We start from the raw sequence: 24,246 nt of genomic DNA on the forward strand, positions 1-24,246 counted from the left end.
CAATCAGAGATTGTGTTTTACGCAGAGACAGCAGGATCTTCAAAAGCCCACAGAGAACAAAGTGGATTTCTGAAACGTAAGTAGTTCAGTGCTAAAGTATATATAAAAGAATAAGAAGAGGAAAGAGGAGGCCAGAATACATAGCAACAAAGAAGAGAGCCTATATCACATGGATCCTGTATTTCCTTCTAATTAACACAAACTGCTTTAGATATATGGACATTCACATTTTTTTGTTGTTGAAAAAATAAATTATCGAATTGTAACTTGATTCTGAATAATTCTATCCAACAGCCCAACAGGTTGTTTCCCCCAAAAGGGCCACGCATAACAAGTATTCTAGAAATATTTGCAGGTTTTCCAACCATTTCCTAACTTAACAATTCCATAAATCAGATAAAAATGTTTCTCAACTTTATACATACGTAGGTGGTCACATATCAGAATTACCTATATTGAACCTGCTTTGTAACAGTATAACTAGTGGAACCAGGACAAATTTGATAATTTCTTAATACATTTGACTCAATCATTAGCAGGTAACACTTTACACTGTATACTGTGTGTAGGTATTTTGTTTTAATAGGACTTTATGCTTTTATAACACTTTGTTTTCAAAGTTCTGTACTACTTGATTTGATCCCATAATAATTCCAACAGTTACCAGCAAAAGAGTAAGGATAATCTGTACATCATATAAAGAACCTGAAGCCTATGGAGGTTGACCTGCTCAAGGAGAGGAGGCTGAGTCTTCAGAGTTCTATGCTACTTTCTTACCACTATCCATAGAGAAACTTTATGGAAGCCTTGTGTATACCATTTTCTGTTCTTTGATATATTACTAAATATTAGCCCTTTAGAAAAACATTACAAACATGATAACACTATTGGCAGTCAGCTTCACTGCTCCACCTACAAATCTAACTGAAAACGGTACCCCACCCCTCTGTACCATGACCATGTTGCCTTATTATTAGTAACAGTAATTAGTAGTTCTCAAATAATTTCACATATTTTGAACACTAAAAAGAAAAAGTAATGTACATTTTATCTGTAACTAATTCTAGCAAGCTCAACAATTATTACATTATTTGCTATATCCAGCTTGGGGGGGGGGTAAGGGGAAGCCCTAATGTGGCATTTTGCCCAGATGGCTCCAGTTTACAACTACATTTTAAATCTGTAAGAAATCCCAAAGAAATATTTTACAGAATTTCATAAGATATGAAATGATCAGTTCTCCACAGGTTACAGTGGTCTATAAGCCATAAACATAAGGGATGATTTTCCTTTAACTTTCATTTTCAAATCTCCTCCCTTCAGCATAAAACACAAAGGACAGACAGGACTAGGAAAGAATAGAAAACATAGATGGGAAGGAGGAAACAGCAGACTACTAAAGGGCGTGCACTTTGTCTTGTAAAAGCAAACAAAGAACTTAATTTTCCAAGAGTCAAAGGAAAACAGAAAATATGAGCAATGGAAAACTAAGCTTGCAGAGCTCACTGATAGCAATTTTCTACCCTTTTTTTTTTTTTAAATTTTAGATATACAATGAAAGTTAAAGTAAAAGTAAGCCTACTCTTTCTAAATTCCTGGTGATTCCTTACTGTTTCTTTCTTTTCTTTTCTTTTTTTTTTTTAAGAGAGAGAGAGAGAGACGGCAAGCAGGGGAGGGGCTGAGAGAGAGAAGATCCCTAGCAGGCTCCACACTGTCAACACAGAGCCAGATGGGGGGGCTTGAACTCACGAACTGAGAGACGAAAACCCGAGCATCAAGACTTGGGACACTTAACCGAATGAGCCACCAGGCACCCCCCACCCCTTGTGGTCTCTTTACTGAAATCTGGCATAGAATAGGCCATAAAAGACCCTAATATAAAAAAAAATATGTAAAGAATTATAAAGAATACTTAAAATGCATTGCATTAGAAAATTAGTAGTAATAAAAATCACTTACAAATTAATGTAAAGCCCCAAGATTTTTTAAAAAGTATTCAATTCAATGTGGAATAAATCTAAATTATGATGATCTCAGATAAAAGTTAATTACTTCTGGCCACTCTAGGCGATTATTAAACACAGTCTGTTGCTGGGGCACCTGGTAGTTCAGTCAGTTAAGTGTCTGACTTCGGCTCAGGGCATGATTTCAGGGTCTGTGGGTTGGAGCCCCAAGTGAGGCTGTGCTAACAGCTCAGAGACTGAGCCTGCTTTGGAGTCTGTGTCTCACTCTTCCCTCTGCCCCTTCCCTGTTCGTGGTCTGTCTCTTTCTCTCAAAAATAAATAAATGTTAAAAAAAATTTTTTAATAAAAAAATAAAAAGTTCATAGGTAGAAAGACACTGATAAATGTCAGGCATCATTCCTTTACAAATTTAGTCAACTCCTAAAAAAAGAAAAGCTGATTTTAACCTATCTTAAGAATTTTTATCCTCCCAGATTTTTATACCTTACCTTATTACTGTCCTTTATAGAGATTTTATACTTACAAGTTACTGTAAATAATTAGAAATTACTCTCAAGTCCTCAAATCAATTAAATGCTCCTTAAGCACTGTTTAGATTCTTCTTTAGAGTTTTAAAACTTCAAAACATACGACTATTTCTCTAATAATGTATATATCCCTTAGGTTTTTTTTTTATCTCTTCAAGACTAAAAAGGAGAAATTAGATACACCCATTTTTAGACAGTTTATAAAACTGACCTGAAAGTGTTTAATTTTCCCCAAATTCTCATGTTTACTTTATTCCCACCATGCTTTTGCTGTGACAACACTTGAGTTTCAATGTATGTTTTAGCCACAGATTTAAAACTTAGAAGTTTAACTGGTATATTAATTGGATACGTAACAGTAAAGATGAAATTAATACAGAAGATCTGGGGAGAGGGAGCTTTCAGCAACATAACCAACCAAAAAAGAAAACTCAGGTGTGCTTCAGAAACCAAAGTAAGTCATGAAGGGGAGCATGGCTGGAGACGAGTTTAGGGAAGTAATGTAAGAAGGAATCAGTGTAATCTGTTACAACTCAAAAACTTGAAACCTTTCTGTCTCTGATAACTTTTGGTGCAGGTCTTGTATTCTATTCAACAACTAGCCTTTTCTCAAAAATTAGCAGACACTCTGTATCTGCCTCTCATACTCAAACTAGTATTTCTAAGTAATAGGAATAAGAAAGTTTTTTAAAGTAAGTTTTAATTGATACCCAAGAATTTAATTTTAATTTGTGTATATTATGTATACTTAAAACCACTTTTTCCAGTTATAAAAAATTGTTTTGAAATGTTAGATGTACATAAGTTATAATTACATCCTTTTAGTATATGTGCTGCCCAAGCTAGCACAATAAACACGTTCTTTTATTTTATTTTATTATTTTTTAATGTTTTATTTATTTTTGATACAGAGAGAGACAGAGCATGAGCGGGGCAGGGGCAGAGAGAGAAGGGGACATAGAACCGGAAGCAGGCTCCAGGCTCTGAGTTAGCTGTCAGCACAGAGCCTGATGCAGGGCTCGAACCCACAAACGTGAGATCTGACCTGAACCGAAGTCAGAGGCCTAACCGACTGAGCCACCCAGGCGCCCCAATAAACACGTTCTTTTAAAACACTGTCCTTTTTAGCTTATTCTGCTACCTAATATCCTTCCTCAAGCAAGATGATGTGTTACTATATGTAGTTTATTTGAAAAAAATTTTTAATACTCATTTTTGAGGGGGAGGGAGGGCAGAGAGAGGGAGACACAAAATCTGAAGCAGGTTCCAGGCACTGAGCCGTCAGCATAGACCCACGTGGGGCTTGAACCTGTGTGAACCATGAATGAGATCATTACCTGAGCCAAAGTCAGACACTTAACCGACTGAGCCACCCAGGTGCCCCAACATGTAGTGTATTTTAATTGTTATAGCTTGATACAAATTAAATGTCTGCTTCAAAATTTAATTCCCAAATGTTAAATGATTTTTTATTTTTAACTTTCATTAAGAAAATTCTATCCTGTCATCAATAAATAAAAAAGTATAGTTCTCGTATACACTAGGTACTTAAATGCTTATTGCTCCATTTTCTTAGCCTGTTTCATTCAAAAATCAATGCCAATATAATTCCTGGATATCTACTAGGTAAAAAGGTGCTAAATACTAATTTAGCCTTTAAATAGGACATTTTTTTCTTCTAAAGTCCACAGAATAATGGTAATTATACGGTAGAATGTCAAAGACAAGCAATGACTTTCTAGCAATTTTCTGGAAAAGAATATGGTTTTACTTTTTTAAATTAATAGAGGGGCGCCTGGGTGGCTCAGTCGGTTAAGCATCTGGCTTCAGCTCAGGTCATGATCTCACAGTTCGTGGATTCAAGCCCCTCATCAGGCTCTGTGCTGACAGCTCAGAGCCTGGAGCCTGTCTTTGGATTCTGTGTCTCCCTCTCTCTATGACCCTCCCCTGATCGTGCTGTCTCTGTCTCTCAAAAATAAATTTAAAAAAAAAAAAAAACCATTAAAAAAAATGCAGTTGGAGGCCACAAGAGGAGCTCTCAAGCCCCACTATTTGTCTTCAATTGCAGGTCCCAATAGGAAGAGACATACATGGTATTCCCAACAAAAAGAAATCTACTTTATTGTTCCAAAAGGAGGAGAGAGTTTCTCCTTGCCCAGCAACAAACTCAGCCAATAGAAAAATACCACAACTCAGCCAATGAGAAATCATCACTAAATCTGAACTCTCACTTCCTCCAAAGTACTTTTGTTCAACTTCCAACTTTCTCCTTTTTCTAGAAAATAACATTCTTCACCTTTGATCTCATCTTGCCCCAAATTGCAATGCTATACTATTCCTGGATAAACTCATTTTCCTGGTCAAAATAACTGACAATTTTAATGATTAGCAACAGGAACTTGTAGGGCGCTTGGGTGGCTCAGTTGGTTGAGTATCCAGATGACTTTCGCTCAGGTCATGATCTTATAGTTCGTGGGTTTGAGCCCCATGTCAGGCTCTGTGCTGACAGCTCAAAGCCTACAGCCTGCTTTGGATTCTGTGTCTCCCTCTCTCTTTCTCTCTCTCTCTCTCTCTCCCCAGCTCGTGCTCTGTCTCTGTCTCAAAAATAAATAAACATTAAAAAATTTTTAAATAAATAAATAAAACTAAGGGTTAACAGGAGCCTTCAATACCCTAATCCCCTACTCCTCCCAAAAATAAAGTCCAAACACCTTAATATGAAATAGAAGGCCCTCTGCATGATTTGCTTTATTTACCTCTCCTGGCTCATCTTTTTACATTAATCTCCTGCATTCTATGCTCCCTACATACTAAATTTCTTTTAGATCTTCAAATGCACCATGTTCTCTTCATAAATGCTAGGCCCAGCCTACCCTTTGTTATGTTTGACTTATAACTACCCAACCTTCAGATCTTAGCTTAAACATTCAAAGAATCTTCTCTGACCTCTCAAGTGCTCTTACATCGCATTTTATTCCCTCCCTCCACCATTTACTATCCTGAATTGTCACTGCCTATTTGTCTCTATCCTCCTCTGAACTGTAAATTCTGGGACAGCAATTTTTTTGTCTCTATTGTAGCTTGGCCTACCATCTACCCCACAGCTGACATCTAGTATTTTTAGAGTGAATGAGTAAGCACTAACTTTGGAGTTAGACCTATATTTCAATCCTGGTTCTGTCACTTATTAGCTACTGTGATCCTTTATCAAATTACTTAAATTGCTCTTAAATCCAAGTTTCCTCTTTTTTTGAGGATTAATAATACCTATCTTGCAAGGTTGTGACAAGTAACTGACATTATATAGAGAGCAGTTAACACATACCTGAACAAAGGCAAGTGTTTGCTTTGGTTAAGACGCTTCCGGCTATAAGGACAGGATCTAACTAGAGGTCGCTTCAGCAAAACACAGAATTTTTATAAAGCCTACAGGAGTTTCACATGTAATTCAAAGTCATAAAGAAAAACTAGAACCAGGAACTTAAGTAATAAAAAGTAAATTTATTTGCTTTCCTTTGCGTGGTCCTTCTGTCTGCCCCACTTCCAACACTTTTTTCCTCATCTTCTCCTCCCCTATTTATACATCTCTTTCCTCCTTCCCTTTGTGTGTTTGTCTCAGTTTCTCCTCTCCTTCACCTCCGCTACTCTGTTCAACTACGTCATTCTTATTTCCTATGGCAGAATGGCTTTTTTTGACTCTTTACAGGGTAGAAGATGGCTGCCAGTAGTTCCAGAGTTATGGATCTTCATTTTAGAGCTACACAGAGAGATTTTAAGTATCAACTTCAAATTCTTAAAGGACTCTAGCCCAGACTGGGTCAGCTGTCTCTGTGTGGCTCAGTCCCCTCCAGCTAGGAGGTGGCATCACCACTGAAACATTGGCAGATGGGGAATGTCTTAGAAAATGAGGGAGTCAAAGCAATCAAAACACTGGGGGCTCACAACTCCATTAAGTAAATGCTATTAATGTTTCACAAGAATTATTTAAATAAATTAACTACAATAAGAATATATTAGTAATTAGTCAAGTATTAAAAGTGACACTTCTTTGATTTTTAATGAATGGAAAATGTGGTATCAACATGAAACATGAAAGGATTATCCTTTTTATTTTTAACTTTCTGAACTTCTGATCTGAACACCTAATGATGCAAAACAGACTACAAAGGTATATTACTTTTCACATAAAGGAAAAATATTTAAAGATATTCTAAGAAAGTTTCAAATTATACAACACACTTTTAGCTAGAGACCTAAACAGAGCTGGGCAAAGATCTCAAAAACACTTTTTAAATTTTGAATTAGCACATATCCTGTTCCAAATTGAACAGAAAAGAAAACCTTATAGAAAGTAGAAAAAACATTTGGGAAAAATCATCACATAATCTTTTATAGCTCCCTAACAGTAAGTATAGATCCAACATTATTAACAAAACTAAATCTGAGAGCTCAACTTAGTTGAATTGGAAAAATAATCATAAAACAGTAAGAAGTGAGTTAATATACCTACTTCCCTGCTATACATAAAAATTTCCAGCCTTCTATACACATCATTTACTGGTTAATTTTTCACCTGACATTAATATTTGTAATATACAATTAATGAAGTTTTTTTTAGCTGTTTCTTTAATAATAAACAAAATACACATGCTATTTACATTAAAGGAAACAGGAATGTTAAATTACTAAGTTTTCCCAAATTTCTTATTGGCAAAAAAATTCATTTTATGATACATATATTTTGTCACATATATGGGCAAAACTTTTCTTGTTAATAATGGCCCATATCTTCAATGGTTACTGTCTGGACTAAATAAGTTAATGCATCCATCGCCTTTTTACTTTATATACATCTGTTATTTACATTTTAATATGATGAACATGGAGGAAATTTGCAATTAAAAAGAAAAGAAAAATTCGCTTTAGCTATGTAACCTAATACATTCAAAAGTCCTAGGAATTAGCATGTGGATTTTTAAGGGAAGCCATAATTCTGCCTGCCACAATGCCTATATTTGTAATCATTATGTTACCAACATTATATTGACCTATTAGGGTTTAGACAGTGAGCATGTTTTGGCTCAAAACGTACCATGTGTTGAAGTTAATTATGTACTAAGGAACATAACTTTTCTAAATTAGGAGAACAGTTTAATTTACTTAGCATTCAAAGTAAAACAAAGTGGTTGAGTCCATCTAGTTAACTCCCTCATCTAACTAGGTTTTAGAGGGAAATAATCCAGTAAGAGATACCATCTTCCTCTTCCTTTATCATACCTCGGAAGTACTAGCCTTGGTGGAGGAGAAAAAGGAACAAATAAAGCTGGCCTTTTTCTAAGTGGCTAGAAGGAGACAGAAGCATTGTAAAAGACCTGAACTTGGCAAAAGGGCTGTGGCTAGCATTACCATAAGCCTGTTCAGATGATATTGAACCCAACAGTTCTTCAAGGCCCCCTAATGAGAATTAGACAGGAAGTTAGTCTCAGCAGAACAATTACCAAAATTATCAGGCATTTAAAGATGGGTGACTGTTGGGAGCTGCCGAGTTTTGGCTGCCTCAGGCAAGGACATATCGCTCTCCAGGGAGCAACCAAAAAAAAAAAAAAACAAGATTTACACCTGGAGGCTAGGAGAGTGCATTTCCTGGTCCAGGATTCAGAGACAGTCATACTGAGCCAGACGAAAAAAGCAAAAATGAACAAAAGATCAAACCGCATTTGGGTTTATGCAGCGCTAATCTTCCCCTGCCCAGTATTGCAGACAAAAGTCTGGGCGCTTCCTTTGATGCTGTGTTCGGAGTTTCAGTTTCGGTTTCCCCTTTTTCTAATAATCATTTGACTCTGTTACCTGGCAACCAACCTGGGCCAGTTTCCCGCCCCTAATCCTATATAGGTTTGATTGTTTCTTAATAAACGGGGGCTTGATCGGAAAATGCTTGTCTTGCCTCGCTCCCTGCGTCTCCCTCCTGCCCTATTTCTCTCTCCCCCTCCCTCAGGAACGGACCACAAAGATTTACCGCCCCACCGGCTGGGGCAAGGGACACGACAAGTGGCTTCCAACGTGGGGCTGAATGAGGAAACACGACAGGTGACTTCCTTTGTTACAGCACCAAAAAAGAGAAATTTTTTTTTTTGCCTCCCTGAAGAGAGGGGTACTTGATGTACCCAATTTGAGTGAATTATTCATAAATTAGCTAACTCTAATAGGATTTAGCTGTAAACCCCCAAATCAATGCTCATGGCACTTTTGTGGTCATTTGCAACACGTGCAGACCTGTGAAAAATTTAAGTTGCCAGATTCTGTCCGGAGCTCAGGTCAAACAGGCTTTTATTTGTAAATGAGTGTCCTTTCTGCAGTCTATCTAGTGTCACTGTGTGTGTGTGTGTCTTGGTGATGCCAGGGTTTCAAATGGCCCTTGGGTATTAGTGCTAAAGTGCTGTCTCAGGTTCCTAAACCAAAAAGGCTGTGGTGTGCCTTATGGAGAATGTTATATGAGCTTCATTCGGACATCACAGTACTATTTGTGAATTCAATATTAGTGAATCAACAGAATACATTAAATGTCACAAATGGAACAGAACCATACACGGAACAAAACTATGAATTGACTGGTTGACAAAATGTTGTAACCAGAAGCTCACAGGAACCTTGTATTTCCTCTAGGAGCAATGATCAGTACTCACCAATCCAGTATTCACAGTGACTTTCTAAAACATAACTACTGCAAATGACAACTGACTGTATATGAATGCTTCAACAGAAAAGATTTCTAGGAGTCAAAAGTTACACTTTTTTAAAGTTGTAATACATATTATCAAGTTTTCCTCTAACAATAAATTTTAAAAGAAAAATATAAAATGCAGGACTTTTAAAAGTAAAGCTTGTTTGTTCTATTTTTAAATTATGTCTTTATATGAATTAAAGTTCCCAAGAATATCCAAATGACTTTTGCATTTTAAGTGAATTAAAATTCATTCAATCGTTACATATTGTTTCATTCCCAACAGTTAAAGTACTGAATTTACTAACCATGTATCTAGTTATCAATCACAAAACAAAAATCAATGTGAGCAAGTTGAGAAAAAGTAATTATGACATTCATGTTATATGACTATATTATATATTTAATAACATGCACATTCACTATATTTCAAAAGATTTTGATAAATGAATAAAGGAAGAACTAAACACAAGTAGTCTGAGTAAGCATGTACAGTAATAAAACATCTTATGGAATGAATTATAATTTAATAAAAATAATGCATTCCTCTTAATTAGATGACAATGAGAGCTATAGAAACAACAGATGACACTTACTGAACAGTTGTTATAGCCACTGTGGCTAATATTTAAAATGGCTTATCTCATTTAAGTCTCAAAATACCCTGAAAAACAATTGTGATTATTTTCCTTACTTATAGATGCAAAACCTGACCAAGGTCATACAGTAAGTGAGGCAGTAAGACTCCAGAGCTCCAGTGGTTTACCAGTGTAAAACTGAACATATTTAAAGCTTCAAGCTGTACAAACATGTACAGCCTCAGGTATTTATTAAAAATGAAGATTCAAGGCTCTCAGTCCAAACTTACCGAATTAGAATTTCTAGAGGTAGAATTTAGGAGCCTGCATTTAACAAGACATCCCAGGTGATGAGTAGCAACAGTGAAGTTTGAGAGCCACCACTTTTAGGTATATGACTGACCCCATAGTCCTATGCTAGAAGCACACATATATCTATGCTACAAGCACACAATAACCAGAAAATATTGTGCCTTCTCCATCTCCTCTGTGTCTATATTCATATTATTAGCTCCCTCTGGAATGTGTTTTATTTATTCTTCAAAACATCCTTAAATCCCACCTGCACCAGCCTTCTCTGAATGTGTGTTTCTGTGTTTTTCTTCTCTTGATCTGCCATTGAACTTTAAACTTCCAACACACAATTTCTCTCAGGTCTATACTAGTAGCATATTTAATTGATAAACAGGAGAGAGCAGAGTTTCCTTTTTATCTACTAAAAAGCTTAATTAATTATCATGGTGCCTTGCCTGGAGTAGACATAATTATTTTTTTTTAAAGTCTGAACTGAATTACAGATCCTTTCCCAATCAATGCTTATTAGGACTTGACCCAAAAGATAAATATTACTCAACAAAGTAATGCTTAAATCTGACCTCTTAAACTGAAGGAAGTGTATATAAAAAGACTGCACATAAAATAAATAAAAATAAATTTAACCCTTAGTAACATAACCTATATCAGACTTATGTACTGGTTACCTACATCTCCTTTAAGCTCTAAAGACTTGATAATGCTGATGACTTCAAAAACTGCTCTAGCCTCAAAATGTCAGTATAAAGTGGGTGACAAGAAAATAGCAGCTAAGAAAGGCAAAATTCATGGCGACCATTTCCAGACACTTCTAACATCACCATATCAGTTCAGGGTGGCAACAGCAATTGACAATATTAGTTTTCTGCATTGCTTAACATTCAGCTATGGTTAGTACTTCCATGTAAAAATACTATAGATACTTGAACAAATTAAATTTTATGGGAAAAAAGTATTTGGTACATATCAAATTTTTATATAGTTGAGCTCCATGGACCATATCTCTATCACAGCATCAACTATCTGTATGACATGTGTTCTGAAGAACTTCATCCCATCTACAACTGAATCTTCAAAAAATATAAATTTGCCTTTTACTTTTTTAAGCAAAAAAAAAATTAATGTACAAATAGTATGAAACTGATAACGCTCCTGCATTAAAAGGAGAAAAAATTCAGGGTGCCCTGTGGCTCAGTCGACTGAGCGTCTGACTTTGGCTCAGGTCATGATCTCATGGTTCGTGAGTTCAAGCCCCTTGATGGGCTCTGTGCTAATAGCTCAGCGCCTGGAACCTGCTTTAGATTCTGTGTCTCCCTCTTCCTCAGTTTCTTCCCTGCTTGTGCTCTCTTTCTCTTTTCTCTGTTTTTAATCAGAGAAAAATTGAGGTTTTATTTCTACCTTCATACTGTATGATAAGCCTTTTATCCTGGGCTATGAATGATCACTTATTCTCAGTCTTGAGTTCCTTACTATGACTTAAGAATTAAAGCCAAAACCTTGGTATAGTATTTCTGCATCATTCCTTATCTCTGTGCTCTACTTAATTCAATCCTGATATTACTTTTTATTTTTTTTTATTATTTATTTATTTTTAAATGTTTTATTTATTTTTGATACAGAGAGAGACAGGCATGAGAGGGGGAGGGGCAGAGAGAGAAGGAGACACAGAACTGGAAGCAGGCTCCAGGCTCTGAGCTGTCAGCACAGAGCCTGACGTGGGGCTCGAACCCACGTACGCGAGATCTGACCTGAGCTGAAGCCAGAGGCTTAACCGACTGAGCCACCCAGGCGACCCTGATATTACTTTTTAAAAAACATGTATAAAGGGGTGCCTGGGTGACTCAGTCAGTTTAGCATCTGACTCGGGCTCACATCATGATCTCATGGTTCATGGGTTCAAGCCCTGCATCGGGCTCTGTGCTGACAGCTCAGAGCCTGGGGCCTGTTTCAGATGCTGTTTCTTCCCCCTACTTGTGCTCTGTCTCTGTCTCAAAAATAAATAAACCACAAAAAATTTTTTAATAAAAAATAAAAAACATGTATATGATAATTACATGCATATATAAACATTTTTAAAAGTCTTATTTAAAAAACCAAAGGAACACATTTGATTTTTAAGGCTTATTATATAGAGGAGTGGAAGTTTCCAGCTAGAGCCACAAATATTTTATGGAAAACTGTATTAGAATTCAACAAGAATTCTTTTTACTCCTGATACTATTTTGTGCTATTAGAATCTTAACAGCAGTATTAGCAGTATTTCTTTGTTCAGAGCAAGTATGTAAAAAGTTTACTGAACTGAATTGAATTATATCAACATTTGTCATATTATTATGGCCCACATTTTGTAATATTTCTAGTCTGGGGAATAGATATTTAAAATTCCAAATACATGAATACATTAGTTCTGACTGTATACAATTTTCTGATTTTTTTTTTTTTACCATTTTATTGAGTATTGACAACAGAATATATGCTATAATACCTGAAGAAATGGTAACATAAGAATGTTTTGTTTGGGGCACCTGGCTGGTTCAGTTGGTAGAGCATGAGACTCTTGTTCTCGGGATCCTCAATTCCAGCCCCATGATGAGTGTAGTTTAAGTGTAGAAAGAGGGGTGCCTGGGTGGATTAGTTGGTTAAGCATCAAACTCTTGATTTCAGCTCAGGTCATGATCTCAGGGTCATAGGATCTAGCCCCTCATCATGCCCCCAGGTCAGGCTCTCCACTGGGTGTGGAGCCTGCTTGTGATTCTCTCTCCCTCTGCCCCTACCCTGGTCACAGGTTCCATCTCCAGTTTTCCTAAATAAGATAAATACATAAAGCTTTTCACGATCTAATACTCTTGTGTCAAAGAGGAAACAGACTAAGTTATAAAATAAAAAGAGTAACAGCTTTCTACCACATCAGTGAACTGCAACAAAGGCTGTATTCTGGGCAAAATTCATAGGTTTATATACCTATTACAAAAGAGGAAATAAAAAAGGAAAAACACCCAAAAGAGGATTTTTATTTGTGAATCATATTGAAATCTCTTTTTTGTTGTTTCTAATTCCTTACCTTTTCTTTTAATTTTCTATTATTTCATTAGAATAAAATCAAATTCCAATATGGTTTAAAAATAAAAATCAGCACCAAAAAAATCACAAGATTTTTTAGAAGTTTTATTTACTTATTTTTGAGAGACAGCACGAGCACAAGTGGAGGAGGGGCAGAGAGAGAGACAGACAGAGAGAATCCAAAACCAGGTCCGCACTGTCAGTGCAGAGCCCAACACGACTCAAACCCACAAACCATGAGATCTTGACCTGAGTCAAAGTCAGATGCTTAACCAACTGAGCAACCTAGGTGCCCTATAAATCACTAGTTTTAATCTTAATCAAAAACACAGTATTAGGTTCAAGAAGAGTGCTAGAGCCATCAAGGATTTGAAAAGACTAAAGGAGGGAACTTTGTATAATTTCCACCTGATAAAATTTTAACTACATGAAAACGATGACTAGGCAAATAGAAATTGATTAAATTAGCTCAGTTAAAAGATAGGAGACCTAGGGGTGCCTGGGCAGCTCAGCTGGTTGAGCACCTGACTCTTCAGCTCAGGTCATGATCTCACAGTTCATGGGTTTGAGCAGTGCACAGCCTGCTTGGGAGTCTTTCTGCCCCTCCCCGCTTCAGGCTCTCAAAATACACTGAAATTGTTTTTAATGTAAAAAGACAGGAGACCTAAACAAATCAATAAGCATGAAAATACTTAAAACCTCTTCTAAAAATCCATCAAAAAAACATGCATTTAAATTTTCTGACTCACACATGAATAAATTAGTCCTATGCTCTTTAATCTCCTCCAAAGCATTCAGGAAAAAGCTTCCTTCTTAGTTTTTGCTGATAGCCCAATTCTGACAGAGTTGATCAGAGTCTACAGAACCAAAAAGTTGGGGGAATAAGGGCAAGCAAGGTCTTGTGAAGAGGTTCTGAGTCAGGTAAATCTCTCTCTTCCCACCCTTTAAGAATCCTTGTTTGAACTGCTAGTAAACACTGACATTACTTAGTCACTAGCTAACTAGTTTTCTTGGGGAAGTAACTGCACTGAAAATCCCTAATACTCTATAACCACCAAGGATCAGCAGCAATGTCCTCTCCTCTCCCACTATATTTGATCACCAAGTATAGCTCAGTTTTTATTTTTCAGATTTAGAGTCTAGGATAGCTCCAAAAATACAGTGCAAAAATGTATGTTTTTCTACTTTCTAATATACCTAATTTGTCTCTCAATTCTTCTAACTTTTGATATAAAGATTCATCCTAAGAGAGAAGTTCAGGCCATTTGTCTTTTATTTTATTATTTTTATTATTTTTTAATGTTTTATTTATTTTTGATACAGAGAGAGACAGAGCATGAGAGGGGGAAGAGCAGAGAGAGAGGGAGACACAGAATCAGAAACAGGCTCCAGGCTCTGAGCTGTCAGCCTGATGCAGGGCTTGAACTCACAAACATGAGATCTGACCTGAGCCGAAGTCGGAGGCTTAACCGACTGAGCCACCCAGGCACCCCGCCATTTGTCTTTTAGAGATTGCAATTTTCTTGGTTTTAGTATTGTTTCAACAGACATTCTGAGTAATAGGTACCAGGAGAATGCTAGGGCCAAAGATCTCTAGCATAGAGCACAAAATTCCCAAAGACTCTTAGAATTTCCTAAGTGGTAATAAGAGGAAAAAGGAACACCTTTTGTTGTTCGTAATAAGCACCTTTCAACCACACCAGAGTTTATTTTAATTAGTGATTTTTGGAAAGCCCCTAGGGGGACTTGGGTGGCTCAGTCGGTTGAGCCTCCGACTTCGGCTCAGGTCATGATCTCACGGTTTGTGAGTTCGAGCCCTGTGTCAGGCTCTGTGCTGATAGCTAGCTCAGAACCTGGAGCCTGCTTCAGATTCTGTACCTCCTTCTCTCTCTGACCCTCCCCTGCTTTCGCTGTCTCTCGGAAACAAATAAAAAATATAAAAAAATAAATTAAATAAACCCTTAAAAAAAAAAAAAAGAGCCCCTAACAGTAGAGTGCTGGTCATCCTAGGGCTGACCATGTGTGACCTTTCAAGCTTACCACATATTCCCACCTAAGGGAAGGGAAAAGAAGCTGGATGTTGAGCTAATAATCCATAGTCAATGATTTAACCAGTTATGCCTATGCAAAAAGGCTCCATAAAAATCCTAACTGAAAGGGTTCAGGGGTACCTGGGCAGCTCCGTCAGTTAAGTCTGAGTTCAGCTGAGGTCATGAATTTGTGGTCCATGAGTTCAAGCCCTGTGTTGGGCCTTGTACCGATAGCTCAGAGCCTGGAGCTTGCTTTAGATTCTGTGTCTCCCTCTCTCTCTCTCTGCTCCTTCCTCGCCTGACTCTCTCTCTCTCTCAAAAAATAAACATTAAAAAAAAAAAAAAAAAGATGAAAGGGTTCAGAGACCTTCCAGGTTGGTGACACAGGGAGAGGTGCCAGGAGGGTGGCTTACCTGGGAAGTTCATGCCCTTTCCCACACACTTGGCCTTATGCAGCTCTTCCACCTGGCAGTTCTGGAGTTGTACTCTTTTATAATAAACCATTAATCTAGTAAACTATTTTCCTAAATTCTATTAGCCATTCTAGCAAATTATCAAACTGAGGAGGAAGTTGCCAGAACTCCCAATTTATAACCCAGCTGGACAGAAGCTGTGGGTAACCTGAGGGTCCACTATTTGCAATTGGCACCTGAGGTTAGGACTGGGGGAGCATCTTAAAAAACTGAGCCCTCAGTCTGTAGGATCTAAAGCTAACTCCACGTAAACAGTGTCAGAATTGAACTGAAGAACCACCAGCTGGTGTTGAAACATTAACTGGTGTGGGAAACCCCCCCCACATCTGTTAACCAGAGAGTATTCTCAGGGTACTGTACAGAGGACACAGAGTTTTCCTTAGCTCGTGGTGGTTTTTTTTTTCTTCTCATTACTATACTGGACAGTGCTCATAACCACTGTTTATGCTTCTCTACTAAAAAAAAGATGTAGTTTTATTTTCAGAATATAAGAACAGTTTTATATTAGGGTATCTATTCATAATATTAATTCATCGTATTAAAAAATATGAAGAGAGGCACCTGGGCAGCTCAGTTAAGTGTCTGACTCTTGGACTCGAGATTTGTGCTCAGGTCGTTATCTCAGAGTCCTGAGATAGAGCCCAGTGTTGGGCTTAGCACTGGAGGTGGAGACTGCTTAAGGATTCTCTCTCCTCCTATCCCTCTGCCTGTCCCCTCTAGCTCGGGCACACACTCTCTCTCTCAAAACAAAAACAAAAACAAACACAAACACAAAAAAACACATTCATATCAATAAAACCTGAGGGGAAAAACACAAGTCAGCATCTGTCCCTACTTAATAAGATAAAAACCTTACATGACACAGAAATAGAAGAATCCTTCTATTATATATTTAGAACTAAAGCTCTGATAAACTCTGGCATCATGGCTTAAAAGCAAACCCTTAGAAACAGTCTTACTAAATTTATAATCTGTTCTGAAAGTACTAAGAAATGCAATTAGACAAGAAAACCAAATAAGATGGATAAATACTGAAAATGAGTTGGGGTTATAATCATTATTTCTGCATAATAACTACTTATACAGAAAAAATATAGAGAATTAAGTGAAAAACCATGAGAAACAAGAGATTTCTATAAAACAATTACAAAATATGTACAAAAACAACCAACTTTTTTATACACCAAAAATAGTTATAAACATATCATTCAAAAACCAACCATTCAGGGCCATGTGGGTGTCTTAGTTAAAGGTCCGACTAGATTTCAAATCAGGTCATGATCTCATAGTTCATGAGATCAAGTGCTGAGCCGGCCTGGGATTCTCTCTTTCCCTCTCTCTCTGCCCCTTCCCACTCTTGCTGTCTCTCAAAATAAATAAATACACTTAAAACTTAAAAAGAAAAAAACAGGGGGAGGGCATCTGGGTGTCTTAGTTCAGCATCCAACTTCAGCTCAGGTCATGATCTCATAGTTCTTGAGTCAGAGCCCTGCATTGGGCTCTATGCTGAAAGCTCAGAGCGTGGAGCCTGCTTTAGATTCTGTATCTCCCTCTCTCTCTGCCCCTAACCCACTTGCGCTCTCTCTCAAAAATAAACAAACATTAAAAAAATAATAATTTAATTAAATAAGTAAAGAGATAAATACCATTCAAAACCAGACACACCTGTTAAAAGAATCAATGATCCTTGGATAAATGGCTAGAGCAAGGTAAGTAAAAGACGAACCTGGGGGGGCGCCTGGGTGGCTCAGTCGGTTGGGCATCCGGCTTCAGCTCAGGTCATCATCGCACGTTCGTGTGTTCGAGCCCCGCATCAGGCTCTGTGCTGACGGCTCGGAGCCTGGAGCCTGCTTCAGATTCTAGGTCTCCCTCTCTCTCTGCCCCTCCCCGCTCATGCTCTGCCTCTCTCTGTCTCAAAAATAAATAAAACACTAAAAATAAATAAATAAATAAAAAGATGAACCTGGGACACCTCACACTAAAAAAATAAAGTAGTACTCAGAAAATCATGGGGAGATATATATATACACATATACATATACATATATACATATACACATACATATATATATATATATATATATATATATATATCAAAAGTACACAGGAACCGTCTTGAAGATCATGCTGGCCAAAAATATAATTAATTTGAACATCAAAATAAATAAGGATACTAATGGACTACAACCTTTTGACTAAAATCTATAAATCATTCTGATAATAAACAAATGACAAAGAAGAAAAGGTTTCTCTTTCAGAATCTCAACTAATGTAAAAGAATTATAGAATTAGGAAAGTATTATTTTGCAACCAACACTGCAATAATCAATTCAGGCAAGATTCATTGATAATTGAGCTAAAACTATTTCCCCACATATTACTTATTTAAAAAAGAAAAATGCTAACTTCATGGTGAAGAAGCCTGACAGATATCACCTACCTGAGTAGTTAATATTGCCAATACTGGGGCAGACTAACATAGAGGGCCTTTTGATGGGCTATACTAGGAAGGACACAATCCCCTTTATATAGCATTTCTTCCCTAAATTCATAATCTGAATCTAATCCTGAGAAACATCTGACAAATCCTAAGATACACTATACAAAACATGTAGCATGACTTCAAAAATACCAACATATGAAAGATAAGGCTGAAGAATAATTCATATTAAAGGGGACTAAAAGACAGGACAACTAAATGCAGTGAATTAGACTCTGGATTTTTGTTATAAGGAAATTACTAGCACAATTAGGAAAATATCCATTATGGACTGCTGTGTTTAGTTTCTTAGAGCTGCTGTTAAAAAAAAGGCTTAAAACAACAGAAATTTATTCTCTTTCAGACTACAATTTCAAAATTAAGAGATTAGCGGGACATATTCCCTTTGAAACTCTGGAGAGAATCCTTCCTTGCCTCCTCCTAGCTTCTGATTACTGCTGGCAATCCTTGAGGTTCCTTGGCTTGTGACTGGATCATTCCAATCTCTGCTTCTGTTGTCACATGGCATTTTCCTCTTCTTATAAGGACTCTGGTCATATTGGACTAGGGCCTATCCTAATTTGGTATGAATTTATTTTAACCAAATTACATCTACAACCACCCTATTTCCAGATAAGGTCACATTCACAGGTACTGGGAGTTAAAACCATCTTTTGGGAGAACACAATTCAACCTAAAACTGTGTGTTAGAGAACTGTTTAATAGTGATGTTAAAATTTCTGAATTTAATAACTGTACTATGGTTATGTAAGAAAATGTCCCTGCTTTTAGGAAATACACACTGAAGTACTTAAAGGTAACAAGACATGATCTTTCCAATGAACTTTCAAATAGGGTACGAGTAGGAAGAGTGGGAATATCCACACACACATACACAGAGTAGAATAATAAAATCAAATGTAACAAAAGGTTAACAATTGGTAAATCTGGGTGAGAGAGACCTAGATGTTCTTTGTACTGTTCTAGCAACACTTCTGTAACTTTGAAATTATTTCCCAATAACAAAGCTTTTTTTTTGTTTGTTTTAATGTTTATTTATTTTTGAGAGAGAGACAGAGCATGAACAGGGGAGAGGGACAGACAGAGAAGGAAACAGAATCTGAAGCAGGCTCCAGGCTCTGAGCTGTCAGCACAGAGCCGGACGCGAGGCTCAAACTCACGGACGGGGAGATCATGAACTGAGCCAAAGTCGGGGGCTAAACCAAATGAGCCATCCAGGCACCCCAACAAGATTTTTTTTCAAACCACATGTGAAATAATATCTACAAGTTTCTTGAAAAGCATTTAGAGTCTATATTACCAAAATAAAATTCTTGGAATATAAAGAACCTCATTAAATGGAAACCTATAACCTTTTTTTTAAGTAGGCTCCATGCCCAGCATGGAGCCCAACATGGAGCTCAACACAGGGCTTGAACTCATAACCCTGAGATGAGATCAAAGTGAGATGCTTAAGCCACCCAGACACCCCAGAATCATGTAACTTTTTAGATAGTAAGAGCCATTATTAAAAAATGTCCATTCTTCCTAAATAAACCTAAATAATAAATATTATCTAAATCTAAATCACAACGAAGCTCATATGAACAAATGCATAAAAATAGCTGAGAAATTTTTAATAAGGAAAAATGAGATTTGTCTTACTAGTAATTCCAACCTCATGGTTAACAGCAAAGGCTCTGGAGTTAGCTGGTTATAGCCCTAGCTTGCATGTGAATAAACGTAATTTCTCACAGCCTATATCTTTATCTATTAGGAATACTAACTCAGTGCTCACTTTGGCAGCACATATACTAAAAGTGGAAAGACACAAAGATTAGCGCAGCCCCTGGATAAGGATGAAATACAAATTTGTGAAGTATTCCCTATTTAACAAAAATAAAATTATTTTATTAAATAAAATGGCTACATGTCAGAATACTTAAGCCAGACTTTCAAAAGAAAAATAGTTAGAGTTTTGTGAGAAATGAATTAGTTAAAATATGATAAAGTATTTATCACTGTGACTGGAACACAGGCAATACTCAACTGAGCAAATACTGAACTAGCTGCTGTTCTTATCACGGTCCTCCTCATCAAGCTATGTGGCACTAGCATAGAAATAAACAAGTAAATATCTGGAAGAGAAGGAAAGCTCAGAAAAAGACCTGAGAGTAACTGACTTTGTAAATGCTAAAGGTAGCATTCTGAATCCATGGCAAAAGGATAGATTTAATAAGAAGTACTGGTGAGCTACATCATGAGGAAAAAAAAAAAAAAAGAGAGAGAGGAATGGATTCTATAAATTCCAGAGTTCCAGACTAAAGAGCTAAATTACTTGCAATCTAGGACAAAACAAAAACCTACAGAATTTTTTAAATGATCACTAGTTGTGGAAAGGATCCTTAAAACACAAAATCCAGAAGTTATAAAAGGGAAGTCAGCTTTAATACTTTTAAGATAAAAGGAAAATATTAGACAAAAAGACAAGCAAAGATATGGAGAAAGTGTTTGCAGCATAGAGACAAAGGATTAATGTCCATACTATATAAAAATACCTATAAAAATCTGTAAGAAAAAGACAACCCAATAGCAAACTGCCAAAGGTTACAAATAAGCAGTTTACCATATGGAAAAATGCATAGTTGCTTTCAAATGAAAAGCAAATTACAGTAATTTTAAGGTATCTTCATTCACATGCATAACAAAAATAAAACAAGGCTCGCAGACACTATGAGATGAAAAAACATGCTTATATATTCTAGTTCAATCTTCCTTAAGAACAGCAACAACAAATCTGGAAATACGTTACAGGAGCTTTGAACTTGTTACTATCTCTGGCTCTGAATAGCATCAAAAAGATAAACAGCAATGCCAATTATGCCATTAGAAGACTTAATTACCAAAAAAAGGAGACTTAATTACAGAAAAGGGAACATAAAACAGACCAAAAGAAAAAAGAAAGAAAGAAAAGGAATCACTGACATTTACTGCTGGAAAGTAAGCTCATCAGGTCCACCCACACACCCATGGTAAAGTACTACTAACAAATGATCTAGATACAACATTTATTTACCGAAACTCCAAAGATAGATGGTTCAATAATTCAATTAAACACTTCTTTATAAGCTTACAATTGTTTATAAATGGTAACTTTAATAAACCATCACAGAATTTTAAACAAGCATCAAAGGCGATTTTCAGTGTCAGCATTTATGAAAATTCACCTAATTTAAATCATTTAATCAATTTTCTTTTTTTTTTTTCTTTTTTGAGACGTCTGTCTCTGATTTCTCTATTAACTGGAGCCCTGGGAATATCAGGAATGTCTTTCAGAACCGTCAGACAGAATTCTCCTGGACCTAGAAACCTGAAATCTACTGAAGCTAGATGCCCTCTTACCATCTATTATCTACTTACTTTCTTACTCTCTTTTCTAGGTTTTCTAACTTAAAGAGCATCTTCTTGTTATAGAAATCAGGAAATGAAAAGAAGACACGCTAGATGTTTCCTGTTATCTATTATTTCAACTTTCTAAGTTGTGGATCTGTGGCTTCCTTCTTAACTTCCAGCTTTGAATTTATTTCTAAGAATCATCTGTGTTGTCATTAGGTTTCTTTCTACTAGGCATCAATCATTCTAAAAATCCTATTCATCCTCTAACAACACCCTAAGAGGTTCCTGACTTTCTCTTCTACTTCAGTTTTATTATGAGTTCCTCCTTCCGATATGAGGGGGAGGGGCCCAGAGCGGGGAGAAAGAGTCCCAATCAAGCTCCTCAAGGTCAGCTCCAGTGTGGAGCCTGATGTGGGGCTTGAACTCAGTTCATGACCTGAGCCAAAGTTAAACAATTAACTGAGCCACACAGGTGCTCCTAAGTTCTAGTCATTAAAAAATCAAAAACTAAGACCCAGTACAGAGTGGCTAAGGGGATGGGTAATAATAAAGTGAGATGCGGGAGAAGGGCTTTAGCTCCATCATAATTCCCACCTGCCACTATCCCCAGTGAATTCTCTGAGATGGCTAATTACTATCTTTTCTCAATCACTAAAAGGACTACACAAATGCAGATACAATCCACAATTCTCCTGTAACCCCCACCCCTACCCCAATCAGAGTGCTTCCCAGCTTTTCATATAAAAAATTTAGGGGGGAGCCTGGGGGGCTCAGTCGGTTAAGCGTCAGCTTCGGCTCAGGTCATGATCTCACAGTTCATGGGTTTAAGCCTCGCGTCGGACTCTGTGCTGACAGCCAGCTCAGAGCGTGGAGCCTGCTTCAGATTCTGTACGTCCCCCTCTCTCTGACCCTCCCCTGCTCACGCTGTCTCTCTCTGTCTCTCAAAAAGAAATAAAAAAACATAAAATAAAAATTAAAAAAAAAAGGTTAGGGCATTTTTAGACTTTTCATTCCTTTAGGTGGTATACTGCCCATCAGAATCTGAAATCACAGACTCATACTGGTTATCCAACATGTTTCTTAAAGTCTAGGGCATATATGTCTTTTTAAAGTCCAGAATTATTTTTCCTGTTACTTTTAATATAAATCCAAGACAACATGGTCCCTATAGCTCTAAAAATTTTTTCTCTAATTTGCATATCACTTTTTTTTTTCTGGTCTTAAGTTCAAATATCTTCATAGCTTCCCTTAGCACCTAAAACATGAAATTATATTTTTCCAGATGCTCTGCTTATAAAAAACAAGCTTTCAGAGATCTCGGGTATTTGACTTTTTCCATCATAACTAGTTTGTTTCTGTACTAATATTGTTGCCTTAAATGAAGAAGATTCCATCTTGGGGCACCTAGCTCACCGGCTCAGTCAGTAAACTATGCAACTCTTTTTTTTTTTTTTAATTTTTTAATGTTTTATTTATTTTTGATGCAGAGAGAGAGCATGAGAGGAGGAGGGGCAGAGAGAGAAGGAGACACAGAACTGGAAGCAGGCTAGAGGCTCTGAGCTAGCTGTCAGCACAGAGCCTGACGCGGGGCTCGAACCCACGAACGCGAGATCTGACCTGAGCTGAAGTCGGAGGCTTAACTGACTGAGCCCCCCAGGCGTCCCTTTGCAACTCTTGATCTTGGGGTCATGAGGGTGTTGGGCTTAGAGCTCATTAAAAAAAAAAAAAGATCATCTTTGTTCACACCTTTCAAATATTCTAACCATGTTTCTACAACCAAGTAGTGTATTTCCATAGAGATATCTAATCTTTTTAACTAACAGGTTACCTTCTCTCCACTTCTGTAGCAGCGACAACTACCCATCCACCAAAAAATCCTTTTCCCCTTCTAAGGTTGTCAATAAAAGGCAACCAACCCGGCCAATAACTATTTTTCTTAGCCCTACTTACAACCAATACATGCATATGACTCATTTACATCAACATAATGTAGGAGGAACTGATGTGTGGCAGAGTTTTTAAGAAGCATGGTTGCTAGAGACGTAAGATATAAAGAAAAGGAATCCCTTTATTGCACATATTTTTCTTACTGGTCTTTAACATTCAGCACTCACTGCCAAATCAAATCTGTTTCTCCATCAGACTCCAATACAATGTTTATCTGCATTCATCCTGAGCACTGATGCCACTAGTCTAGCCTGAGGCCTGCCACTCCAAGAAGTCCAGAGTAAGAAACATCTGCTGTTAACTGCATGAGCTTCCAGTGAGGAGCGAGCTATTTGTTGACATTTCTTTTTCCCATGCCCATGGTAAGCAAACTTAGTTGGCAGACTGTTACACTGTCATACATTTTAAAGCATTTAATAAGTGCCTCCTAGGTTCCAAGATGCTTGGGATAACCTCTGTAACCAAAACAAAGATCCCTCCCTACCTTCATGGAGCTTATATTCTAGGGGCAGCCACTCACTCCTATCACTTAGACTTGGCACTACAGTTTAAAACCTATCTGCCAACACACTAATGTAGACTTGATAAACATGGGCAAGGACAGAACTGTTGAAGAGATGTGTGGAGTTGTACTGTAGATATTCAATGCGGGATAATAATGCTACAAAATCAAGCCAGCATTCCTATTAGAAAACAATGCTCCAGCTTATTAAAGAGGACAAAGAGTACATTCTTACATACAACCGAAGAAATAAGAGC

The 24,246-nt window shown here is 37.1% G+C and overlaps 1 protein-coding gene and 1 non-coding gene across 2 annotated transcripts in view; one reads left to right on the plus strand and one right to left on the minus strand.

The window, feature by feature from the left end:
- Positions 1-24,246, minus strand: part of YES1 (YES proto-oncogene 1, Src family tyrosine kinase) — a 73,761-nt gene that overhangs the window by 39,861 nt on the left and 9,654 nt on the right. The gene's annotated exons all lie outside the window — the stretch shown is intronic.
- LOC115278552 lies at positions 19,935-20,038 on the plus strand. Its single transcript, XR_003902959.1, has one exon. It is a non-coding gene; the product is annotated as a U6 spliceosomal RNA (small nuclear RNA).

Source organism: Suricata suricatta, chromosome 14, assembly GCF_006229205.1.
Source record: "Suricata suricatta isolate VVHF042 chromosome 14, meerkat_22Aug2017_6uvM2_HiC, whole genome shotgun sequence".
Classification (NCBI taxonomy): Eukaryota; Metazoa; Chordata; class Mammalia; order Carnivora; family Herpestidae; genus Suricata; species Suricata suricatta.